Raw genomic sequence first — 11,940 nt, 5'->3', positions numbered from 1 at the left:
GTCGGCTGCTTAACCAACTGAGCCACCCAGGTGCCCCTAAAGATGAACATTCCTATAACTGGTAGAACAGTCTTCTGTTTTCCAGGGCCAGTCATTTTGTTTTGACTTATTTTTAAAGTCCAAACAAGAAATGGGTCTATGTTTTAAAACAAGGTACCATTGTTATTAAATTTCTCTTATTTTCCACATATAGCTTAATGAAAAAAAAAAAAAACAAAAATGTAGGGGAGTAGGGTTTTTTAAAAAGATTTTTATTTATTTATTTGACAGAGAGAGAGAGCACAGCAGGGGGAGCGGCAGGCAGAGGGAGAGGGAGAAGCAGGCTTCCTGTTGAGCAAGGAGCCCGATGCAGGGCTCCATCCCAGGACCCTGGGATCATGACCTGAGCCGAAGGCAGATGCTTAACTGACTGAGCCACTCAGGCACCCCAGAGATAACTTTTTATATCAAAAAGACTTTTTTTTTTTTTTTAAGAGAGAGAGCACGCAATCAGGGGAGGAGCAGAGGGAGAGAGAGAGAATCCTAAGCAGGCTCCATGCTCAGTGAAGAGCCCCATGGAGGGCTCTATCTCATGACCCTGAGATCATGATCTGATCTGCAATCAAGAGTCGGATGCTTAACTTTCTGAGCCACCCAGGCACCTCATCAAAAAGACTTATCTGCACAGCTTGGCAAACATCTGATCACCAAATGTTGCTCTTCACATCTTCCTGTCAATTGTCTTCCTCCTCTTTGAAGCCCAGACCCCTACTCCCTTCTCCTTACCTCAAGATGGTATAGAAGCCTCAATTGCTTGACTGCCCAGGAGTTTCATGTCTGTGGGGCTCTTGTACATATGCAATTAAATGTATTTTTCTCCTTTAGTCTATGCTATATCGATATCATTATTAGACTAAACAACCTAGAAGGGACAATTCTTCTGTCCAAACACCCTCCTCCCTACTCTAGCCAAAAGATCTAGACCTCCAAAATGAAAGATGCTCGGTCTTTGAGTATGAGGGAATGGAAGGTGCGATTGATTTTTCTGTGTTCTGCTAAGCTCCATTTTATTTATTTTTATTTTTTTAAGGTTATTTAAATAGTGTCTACATCCAACATGGGGCTCGAACTCACAACCTCAAGATTAAGCATCACATGCTCTTCCAACTGAGCCAGCCAGCCATCCCTGCTAAGCTCCATTTTAGTTCTCATTTTATTTTCTTATTTTTTATTTTATTATTTTTTTAGTTCTTACTTTAGAGTACCAGTTTGGCCTGGATTTTTTCCAGTCTTATTTGCTCTTTGATGTTTTTAAAGTGATGTTTTTAAATTTTTATCCAAAGTTTTGAGTTGTTTTTAGTGGGAAGACTCATCTAAATAATTACAGAATTTTTTTGCATGAAACAAAGGAACAATTAGTTCCTTTTCTGTGGAATTTAAAAACTCAGACAAAATATTCTTGATATCCAAGGCTTCTGACCATATGAGGTGGGCCCTTTGTATTGAGGAAATGATTAGAAACAGTATTTCCTGCCAACCCAGAAAACCTCTCCACAAAAGAAGAGAAAGACAATAGTTTTATTATGAATATGCAATAAACCAAACTGCAATGTGTATCACAGACACCAGCTAAAGTGACTACTAAGACAAAAGCCTTAGCATTTTATGTAGCCAAGCAGATACAATCCATTCTCTCTTGGAAGAGGAGAGAGAACTGGGAGACAGAAAGAGAGTCATTGATGAAGGCACCCCGGGACTCAGTGTTTTAGATGAGGAAGATCTGGCATCAGATTTTGCAGATTTGGCATCAGAGGGCAGACATCATCGTGTCATCATGGGATTGATGACCAAATCAGAGGTATCTCCGCAGAGGCCACTGTGTACAGAAAGTGCTGTGGACAAAATATAAAACCTAATATGGCAATATAAAGTAATCCACTATAGGGGAGGAAGAATAATTTTCCTTCTACCCTTCTATGTTCTTGACTGAGACACCTGTAGTACAAGACAGATTAATGGGAGAAAAACAAACAGAAGTTTAATTACATGTATACCTCCTGTATACATTTGAGAGACCCAGGAAAACGGAGTAACTCTCCAAATGCCCAGAGCCATCTTCTTAAATACTATCTCCAGTTAAAGACAAAAGATGTTGCTTGGGGGGTGTGGAGCTAGTTATGAGAGGGGTTATCCGGAAAGCACATTAATCAAGGGAAAGTTTGTTATGCAGACTTAAGTCCATGCCTTCTCTACTGATAAAAGTTTCTAGAGACTGAGTCATTCTCTTTCTAGTACAGAGAGGGAGACACCGTTACAAATGGAAATTTCCCTTAAATATATAAATTTATTTTACAAAAGGATAACTTCTCAGGTTTTAGAACTTTTCCTTTGTCTGTCTCTTAAAAATAATCAGCCTAGGGACGCCTGGGTGGCATGGTTGGTTGGGCGTCTGTCTTTGGCTGGCTCAGGTCATGATCCCGGGGTCCTGGGATTGAGCCCCGTGTGGGGCTCCTTGCTCAGAGGGGAGGCTGCTTCTCCCTCTTCCTGCCACTCCCCCTGCTTGTGCTTTCTCTCTCTCTCTGATAAATAAATAAAGTCTTAAAAAAAAAATCAGCCTAAAAAAATCCTTATGCCAAAGACGCATATTTTGAGATGGCAAAGACTGCTCTCCCCCTTCACCATTCACGGTAAAAGTAACTCAGAGGGAAAAAGATGATAAAAGTGGAAATCCTGAATTTACTTACCAAATAATACTGAGAGAAATCAAGAAGCGGCTGAGTTTACCCTAAGTGTTTATTTCCTTTCCTCAGCAAACTGGGAAATGGAAAGTAAAGTTTGCTAAAACGTAACACGTTACATGTTTGTACATGAGATCATGCAGCTTCAGTTGGTGCGGTGCGCTAAGTGGGGACTCGATCAGAGTTTCCGAAGAATTTCTGTGCAGTGTGTAGCTGCCTCAAGGACTAACACTAACCCTCTTGTAACGAGACTGAGAGGCTGAGTGTAAGAATATTGCATAATCCATCATATCCCCTGGGCTGACACAGGAATGTCAGCATAAGGAAAAACAGTTATGGATGGCCATGGAAAAATATGAATGCTTCTATGTGAACTCTGAGCCGCTCCTGCAAGTAATAAACTTCTGAGAAAGGACAAGGCGATTCTAGCTCAGTATAAGTGTGTCTAACAATATGGGCTTCCTAGAAAGTGGGGGTCCACCCCTGAGCTAAAAAGCCAAATCAGTCGCAGGGTGGGGAATTAAAGGTTCTGGTCACCAATCCGATGTGTGGGTGTGTGTCTGCTGGGGGGTTCCCGACACCGACAAGCAATTCTCAGACACCAGCTAAGCATCTTACAATTTAACTCAACTCTGACACTATCTGCTGGGAGCGTGTCAGATCCCACAGGTGAAAGGGTCAGTCTTACAAGATTCCCCACAGTTCCCTTCAGATGCCCGTTGCAAGTTCAGGTTGTCACCTGTGATTCTGACTGACCCGTTCTAGACTGGAGCTTCCCACAACCTCCTCGGGTTCATATCGTTTGCCAGCGTGGCTCAGAGAACTCAGAGAAACATCTTACTTACTAGATCACCGGTTTATTATAGAAGGACAGAATGCAGGAGCAGGCAGATGGAAGAGATGCACAGGGCCAGGTATGTGGGAAGGGTGTGGGGCTTCCATGCCTTCTCCAGGCCCGCCACTCTCCCCACATCTCCACGTGTTTACGAATCTGAAGCCCTCTGAATTCTGTGCTTTTAGGTTTTTATGGAGGCTTCATTGTATGGGTGATTGATTCAATCACTGGCCACTGATGACTGATTTCAACCTCTAGCCGCACTCCCCTCCCTGGAGGTCAGTGAGGGGAAAAAGGTCAGTGGGCATGAAAGTCCCAACCCTCTAGTAAGGGGCTGGTTACCAACCAGCTCCTATTCTTAGGTGCTTTCCAAAAGTTGCCTTATTAACATAACAAAAGACACCTTTTATGGGTCTCACCACTTGGAAATTTCCAAGGTTTTTTTTTTTTTTAAGATTTTTTTTTTTTTAAGATTTTATTTATTTATTTGAGAGAGAGAATGAGAGAGAGAGAGAGCACGAGAGGGAAGAGGGCCAGAGGGAGAAGCAGACTCCCCGCCGAGCAGGGAGCCCGATGCGGGACTCGATCCCGGGACTCCAGGATCATGACCTGAGCCGAAGGCAGTCGCTTAACCAACTGAGCCACCCAGGCGCCCATTTTTTTAAGATTTTATTTATTCATTTGACAGAGAGAGACACAGCGAGAGAGGGAACACAAACAGGGGGAGTGGGAGAGGGAGAAGCAGGCTTCCTGCCGAGCAGGGAGCCCGATGCGGGGCTCAATGCGGGGCTCGATCCCAGGACCCTGGGACCATGACCTGAGCCGAAGGCAGATGCTTAACAACTGAGTCACCCAGGCGCCCCCCTCCCATTTCTAGCATAGAGCTCCTAAAACGTTTGGAAATTTATGGGGTGCCTGGGTGGCTCAGTTGTTAAGCATCTGCCTTAGGCTTAGGTCATGATATCAGGGTCCTGGGATCGAGCCCCGCACCGAGCTCCCTGTTCGGCAGGAAGCCTGCTTCTCCCTCTCCCCACTCCCCCTGCTTGTGTTCCCTCTCTCGCTGTGTCTTTCTCTGTCAAATGAATAAATAAAATCTTAAAAAAAAAAGAAATGGAAGACCAAATATATACATATTTATTATAAATTACAATATCACAGGAATTAGAGCATTTCCATGACAGCTAAAGCCCTCATTATAGCACAAGAATTCTATTCTGTTTTTTTTAAAAAATTAAAGCAAAACCAAAAAATTATGTAATAAACTATAACCATTAAGAAAACATGGCCAGTAATATGGAAGGTAAGGCAGGATTAGGAGGTTGCTGAGGCCCAAGAGATTTCAAGAGTAGGGTCACCCTATTACTGAGAGAGCCTGAGGGTTGTCCTTACCTATGTTTCTTTGGAGCTAGTTAATGCCAAAAGACAAACCATGACTTTCCTCTAAACAAGAAAGTATGGCCAGAGGTTTGTGTTGTGGAATAGGACCATTTTATGTGCACGTCCCAAACAAAGACAACACTCTATGATGTTTTTGCAATGTTATTTAAGACCAAGCACTACTATCACCAGAATTAAAATTTCTTTGTGGAGGTAAGAGGAAGACAAAGGAGGCGCAGAGAAGATGCAGACTTCTGGGAGAAATAAATATCTACTCCCAATGGAAGAAGTGGAGAACATATCCTTCAATAGAAGGAGTTGAAAACGGCACCCAGGATCTGGGTTACCTATATGATGGCAGTGAGCAAGAGTGTTACACGGTCTATATTTAAAATTCTACATACACACACCACACAGAGATGTACACCCATATATAACATGCCTATTATTATTATTTTTTATTTGACAGAGACACAGTGAGAGAGGGAAAACAAGCAGGAGGAGCGGGAGAGGGAGAAGCAGGCTTCCGGCTGAGCAGGGAGCCCGATGCGGGGCTCGATCCCAGGACCCTGGGATCATGACCTGAGCCGAAGGCAGACGCTTAACGACTGAGCCACCCAGGCACCCCAACATGCCTATTATTTCAATAGTTATTTCAAACACTAACTTGGGTCCAGATATCACACTGAAGAACAAGGCACAGTTTAAGCATGGTCGGTGGGCACTCAAGTAGGAAGTCCAGAGATAGCTACTTAAAGTGCTTCTGTTCCTTGTTTTTCAGTCGGCAAACTGCCAGAAATGGATTATTATTGGTGAAATAAGTGTGTTGCCTACAGCAGTGATTTTTGTAAATGGACTCTCAAAGAGAAGTAAAAAGTAGTTAAGGTTTATGGACTGGGAGAACCTAGTCTAAGAGGTACTGCCCACCTCCGCACAAAGAGGTTTTAAGAATCTAATGAGGTTGGTAGACTTTACCCTTTGGAATGGAGGCCAAGGTGTGATTCCTAAACAGTTGTGTGGCCTGATACTGCTTCAGGAATACAGTTCTTAAACTTGGCTGCACATTAGATGGACTTGGAATGCTTTAGGAAGCTGCAAATGCTCAAGTCACACCTCAGGACAATAAAATGAGAATCCTTGGGGAAGTAGGCAAGGCATTAGTGCTTTTGAAAGCTTTTTAGGTAATTTCAGTGTGCAGCCAAGGTTGAAAACCAATAGTTTGAGAGGATATATAGTGGTAGTTAGGATAACCCCTGAATAGGTTTTATGAACTGTTTCAGGTCTGCTCGATAGTCAATGTTTGATTAACCTAGGTCTGTGTATGTGTCAGCATTTGTTCTAAGATTTAATTCATCCTGACAGAAGAGTTTATAGAGAAATTTCCAACTTTTGGGCAGCACTGTTTATCAAAAATAAGCTAAGGATTATGTGAGACCATGTCGGCCTAAGTCAGCTAACAGTGGGTGCTATATATGTAATTTGCTATCCATCAAACCGTGAGCAGTTTTGTGTAAGACAGACAGTCACTATTTTAGGATGCTAAATTCTGGAGAGAGACTTAATTACCACATTCATCAAAGGGTAGAGTTATTAGGTAATCTGTAAATAGTTTGTTTCTAATCAGGAGAGCAAAATTGTCCTAGGTTGAGAAATATTTATTGGATACAGGCACCAACCACAGGAGGGCAAACAAGTCCCTATCTTTTGCCTCTGAAACTACATTTTGATCTTGAATTTTCATTTCAGCTCTGTGGTAGAAAATCTAATCTTCCAAATTAAAGGTACATTCAGTAAGTTCTGGTTTGAAATTCAATCTTTTAAAGTAGCACTCTCTTAATTCAGGAATTTCCTGTCACTTTTCTCCTTCTATAGGGGTCCAGGGCAGGCCGCCTCCAAATGTAACACAATGGCATACTGATTATTTTGAATTGAAGATATCTGGGAAGCAATCGGTACAAGGACACTCAGATCCTCCTCTGTCTCCTTGAAAGCTGGAAACAAATCTCCCATATGAAAGGCACTCTCCTTTTCCTAAGAAGTAAAAAAGATACCCTTATCACCAGAGATAGGGACTTCACTGTTGAGAAAGCTGTAGAAATAAACCTTGTTACTTTTTTACTAATCTACTACTTCAGCCCAAATTCTGCTTTACTTGTTTTATCTTGTCAAGTCCTCACAAAATTATTCTCTCTTTGTCTAGAATGTATAAAACCTGCCTGGGTCAGGGCGCCTGGGTGGCTCAGTCGTTAAGCGTCTGCCTTCGGCTCAGGTCATGATCCCAGGGTCCTGGGATCGAGCCCCGCATCGGGCTCCCTGCTCAGCGGGGAGCCTGCTTCTCCCTCTCCCCTCCCCCTGCTTGTGTCTCTCTCTGTCAAATAAATAAATAAAATCTTTAAAAAAAAAAACAACAAAAACCTGCCTGGGTCATTTCTTTGGGACTCAATTTCATTTTGGGGCCTCCATGTACATGTAATAAAGTTTTGGCTTTTTCCTTCTTAATCTGTCTCGTATTAATTTAATTCCTAACCAGCTAGAAGAACCCTGGGAGGGGAGTGAGGGAATTTCTCCCTCCCCAACACTTCTATTTGTCCTGTTCCGGGAGGATTTACAAATCACTGGCATTTGGGATGGATGGAGAGATGGATGGATGAGACAGATTGATCATGTATAACTTAACATTGGAACCAAGAACCTGTGCTGGCTTTGACTGACATGTATCTTTTCTTTTTTTTAATGAAAAAAAAAAAATGGTTTTGGGGCGCCTGGGTGGCTCAGTTGGTTAAGCGACTGCCTTCGCCTCAGGTCATGATCCTGGAGTCCCGCATCGGGCTCCCTGCTGAGCAGGGAGTCTGCTTCTCCCTCTGACCTTCCCCCCTCTCATGCTCTCTATCTCATTGTCTCTCAAATGAATAAATAAAATCTTTAAAAAAAAATGTTTTTAAGGAATCTCTATGCTCAGTGTGGGGCTCTAACTGATGACCCTGAGATCAGGAGTTGCATTCCCCACCCACTGAGCCAGTCAGACTCCCCTGACATGTATAATCTTAACTGATTTTATTGATTGACATCTATCCACTACTTCTGTGGTTCAAATGCCCATGTCCTTTCTGCTCTGTGATGCCCAGTTTATTGCAAACTAATGTGTATCTTCATTTTCCTATCATTTTGAGTTGTTTTTTTTTTTTTTTTAAAGATTTGAGAGAGAGAGAGGGAAAGAGAAAGAGAGCACGAGGTAGGCAAGGGCAGAGGGAGAGGGAGAAGCAGACACCCTGCTGAGCAGGGAGCCTGACAGTGGGGCTCCATCCCAGGACCTGAAGATCAGGACCCAAGCTGAAGGCAGACGCTTAACCAACCGAGCCACCCGGTGGCCCTTGAGGGTTCTTTGAGCCTCCAGCCCACTCTCAGTCATTTTTATATCCCTCTGAAGGGAATAGGCCACTTTTGGATGCTCCCCCACCAATCACGTTGAGGGATGTGCACTCAGAACTTGCTAATCTAGATTTCAGAGGCCAAAATGGCTTTGGACTTCTCCAGGGGACTTTCACTAATCCTTCTTTATATTTGGGTCCCACTAATCCTGTCTAGATTTCTATCGCACACCAAACCCTAGAACATGATCCTGAGACATTTAATCTACAATTTAATTCCTTTGATCACCTCTGCCAAATATTTTGCTTTCCCTAAAGCAAATACATGGGTTCTTTACATGCCTAGGGTCAGGAAATTGTTCTCACATCCTCACATGGCCTTTTGAGTTAAATGCATATGGCATAAACTCTAGGTTTGCTTTCTTTGAGGTTGAGTTTACTGGAAGCCAGGTTTTTACAACTTTTGTTTGTCCAGGAGTTTAAAAAATCTACTCAGGAACTCATTTGATTTATTTACTCTCAGCTGAGCTAGCCCTCCCCTGACTCAAGGAATACCACTAACCCAATGGATGGAGTGCACAAGATCATCAAAAATAATTGGAGACAGATAAACCTTGGTTATTATCAAAATATTGCCTCCTGCCATACTTGTAACAAGGACTTGTGGCTAATTGGATGGCTGGGCATGGGATAACATTTTATCAGTTTATCTGTATTATCTGTTACAGATGTGAGAAAACCAAAGTTCTCATATGTTAAGTGACACATCTGAGATCACAGTGCTAATTAATAGGAACTCTAGGTACAGAAAGTGTAGTGTTTTTCTGTTGCTGGAAACTCTAAACTTGATTTGGAGAAATAGAAAGTGGCTTCCCGCTAGCTCAATAGCAATGATTGACAAACAAGGCTGTCCATCAGACTCAACCACAGAGCTTTTGCAAAATACATAGGATTCTCCCATAGCAAGCATGCAGTTTCACCAGGCCCTTATTAGGTTCCACGCCTCTGTATTTAATTATACACAGATAATTTCTATGCTTTATAAAATAAACAAAGCTGAAGAGCATGTGTAATGCACATGCAATCAGCCTCAAATGTTGCCTTCCCTGGGCGTCCTTCCAGCAGTTTTCCTGATCTCTTCCAGCCCCCAAAGACAAAATGGGAGGCGGCTAATGCAGACATCAGCCCTGATGTATGCACAGCTTGAGGCAGTGGTTTTAACATCTCTGTGCGCTTCAGGATCCTCAAGGACACCTGTTAAAAATGTAATTATCAGATGCCACTCCCAAGCTGCATGAATTGCTTTATGAACACTTAAAAAAAGATAATTAATAAATGGATATATGCTAGAATTTGGTCTGAAGCTGGTGGTTATTATAACCTGGAAGTGAGGCATAATTCTTTGACTGCTCTTGTATATCTATCAAAAATAACTTAATAAACACGCGTGACCAAATTGATTTAGATCACAGGGCTTATTTACCTGAGTATTTGCCTTCTAATAGTTGAACCCTCCTTCCGTTGGGGGCTGCAAACAGTGTGTATCCTGGTCCTGCCTTTGGAACACAGCTTGGCAATGAGTACGAAGTGAGCATATTTGTCTACTGGGGGATTTGGCAGGAAAGCACGTAAAAACATTTCCCAAAGTATTTCTGAGTTTGCCCATAGAAATACCAACATTCTTCCACACCTATAAAATGAGCTGTGATGTTTACTAAGTGTTGAATTCGAAAGTACCAAATTTGTTATAAATACCTGTTAGGAGAACAGAGAATGCCTGCCAGGAACAATCTGCCACCCAATAATTTTCAGGGAACACAGATGGCAAGAGTGTTTGGACCTTAAAAGCTCTGATGACCTAGAGAATTTGTTTCCAGTTTAATTACTTTGCAGGTAAAACAGGGGATAGATGTATCATACTGGATCTAGCAGTAGGATGACCTAGGTATTGGCCCAAACCATCTCTTCTTGGCTCTTCACATGAATTCCTGGGAGTAGGAAGACAGGTGCACATGAATCTGTGTGGTGAGCCCCAGCTCCTGGTCCTGGTCCACCAAACAAAGCAGGTGAGAAGGTTTAGGAGAAATGGCCCTGTCAGGATAATCATTAGGGCAGCCTCCTTACCACTAGATTGACATATAATGAGAGAAAAACCTGAGAGAGGGGGGAGAAAAACAGAGGAAATAGAATAACTGGAAGATGAAGTTGCAAAATTCAACTTGATCCTGGCAAGACACTAAGGGGATCCTATGTCAGCCAAGGAGAGCCTACCTCCTGATTTGCTTTGCTGTCTGCTCCAGATCCAGGAAAGCCTAAAAAGAGTGTGGTTGTCAGAAAACGTAGAAGTGATACCTGAAGAACGCTGAAAGGAAACAGAACAGAAAACAGAAAAAAAACACGTTCTGATGGAAAAAATATCATCCTCATTGTGACTGATTTTATTCACTGCAGTGACAGCGATGTAATTGTCTTTTTTACCCTAATGGCACCCTGCAAACTGTGAACGGAGGCCTGATGTGGTATTTATTGTTCTGTCCCCGGCACAAAGTGTAACACTTACGAATGGTAGATGTTTAATACACATTTGTTGAAAGAATGAACACAACGAAAATGTCTCTGTTTCAGTGGAAGCGTGGAATGAGGCCAGGAGATGAGATATGAATTCTCCGGGCATATGTAATAACACTCATGTTTCTTTTTTTTTTTTTTTTTTTTCAAATTTATTTATTAGAGAGCGAGCGAGAGAGAAACAGCATGAGAGGGGAGAGGGTCAGAGGGAGAAGCAGGCTCCCCGCTGAGCAGGGAGCCCGATGCGGACTCGATCCCGGGACTCCGGGATCATGACCTGAGCCGAAGGCAGTCGCTTAACCAACTGAGCCACCCAGGCGCCCACACTCATGTTTCTAAAATTGTATCCCTTTCTTATTTATTGTATCCTTCCTCTCCCCATTACTTCTTTATTTCCTTCCCTTCTCTTCGCTTGCCATACTTCTTTCTTCTCCCCTCATTCATTTCCTCCCTCCCTCTCTCCCTTCTTCTCAAGCTGAGAGAGGTGAGGCCAAAAGGGCTAGAGATGACCTTTCCAAGTTCCTCTGCTAAGTCGGTGGCAGAGCTGGGTCACAGACAACTTATTTCATCACCGAAGCCAGGTGTCTTTTCTTTTCTTTTTTTTTTATGTTATATGTATTTTATTTTATTTTATTTTTTATTAACATATATTATTTGTTTCAGAGGTATAGGTCTGTGATTCATCAGTCTTACACAATTCACAGCGCTCACCATAGCACATACCCTCCCCAATGTCCATCATCCAGCCATCCTATCCCTCCACCCCCCTCCACTCCAGCAACCCTCACTTTGTTTCCTGAGATTAAGAGTCTCTTATGGTTTGTCTCACTCTCTGGTTTCTTCTTGTTTCATTTTTCCCTTTCTTCCCCTATGATCGTTTGTCTTGTTTCTCAAATTCTTTTTTTTTTTTAAGAATTTATTTATTTATTTGACAGAGAGAGACACAGCGAGAGAGGGAACATAAGCAGGGGGAGTGGGAGAGGGAGAAGCAGGTTTCCTGCTGAGCAGGGAGCCTGATATGGGGCTCAATCCCAAGACCCTGGGATCGTGACCTGAGCTGAAGGCAGAAGCTTAA

Source organism: Mirounga angustirostris, unplaced genomic scaffold, assembly GCF_029215605.1.
Source record: "Mirounga angustirostris isolate CCGP_5_RB_7025 unplaced genomic scaffold, mMirAng1.0.hap1 SCAF_11, whole genome shotgun sequence".
Taxonomy (NCBI): domain Eukaryota; kingdom Metazoa; phylum Chordata; class Mammalia; order Carnivora; family Phocidae; genus Mirounga; species Mirounga angustirostris.
Note: the sequence above shows the minus strand (reverse complement) of the source record.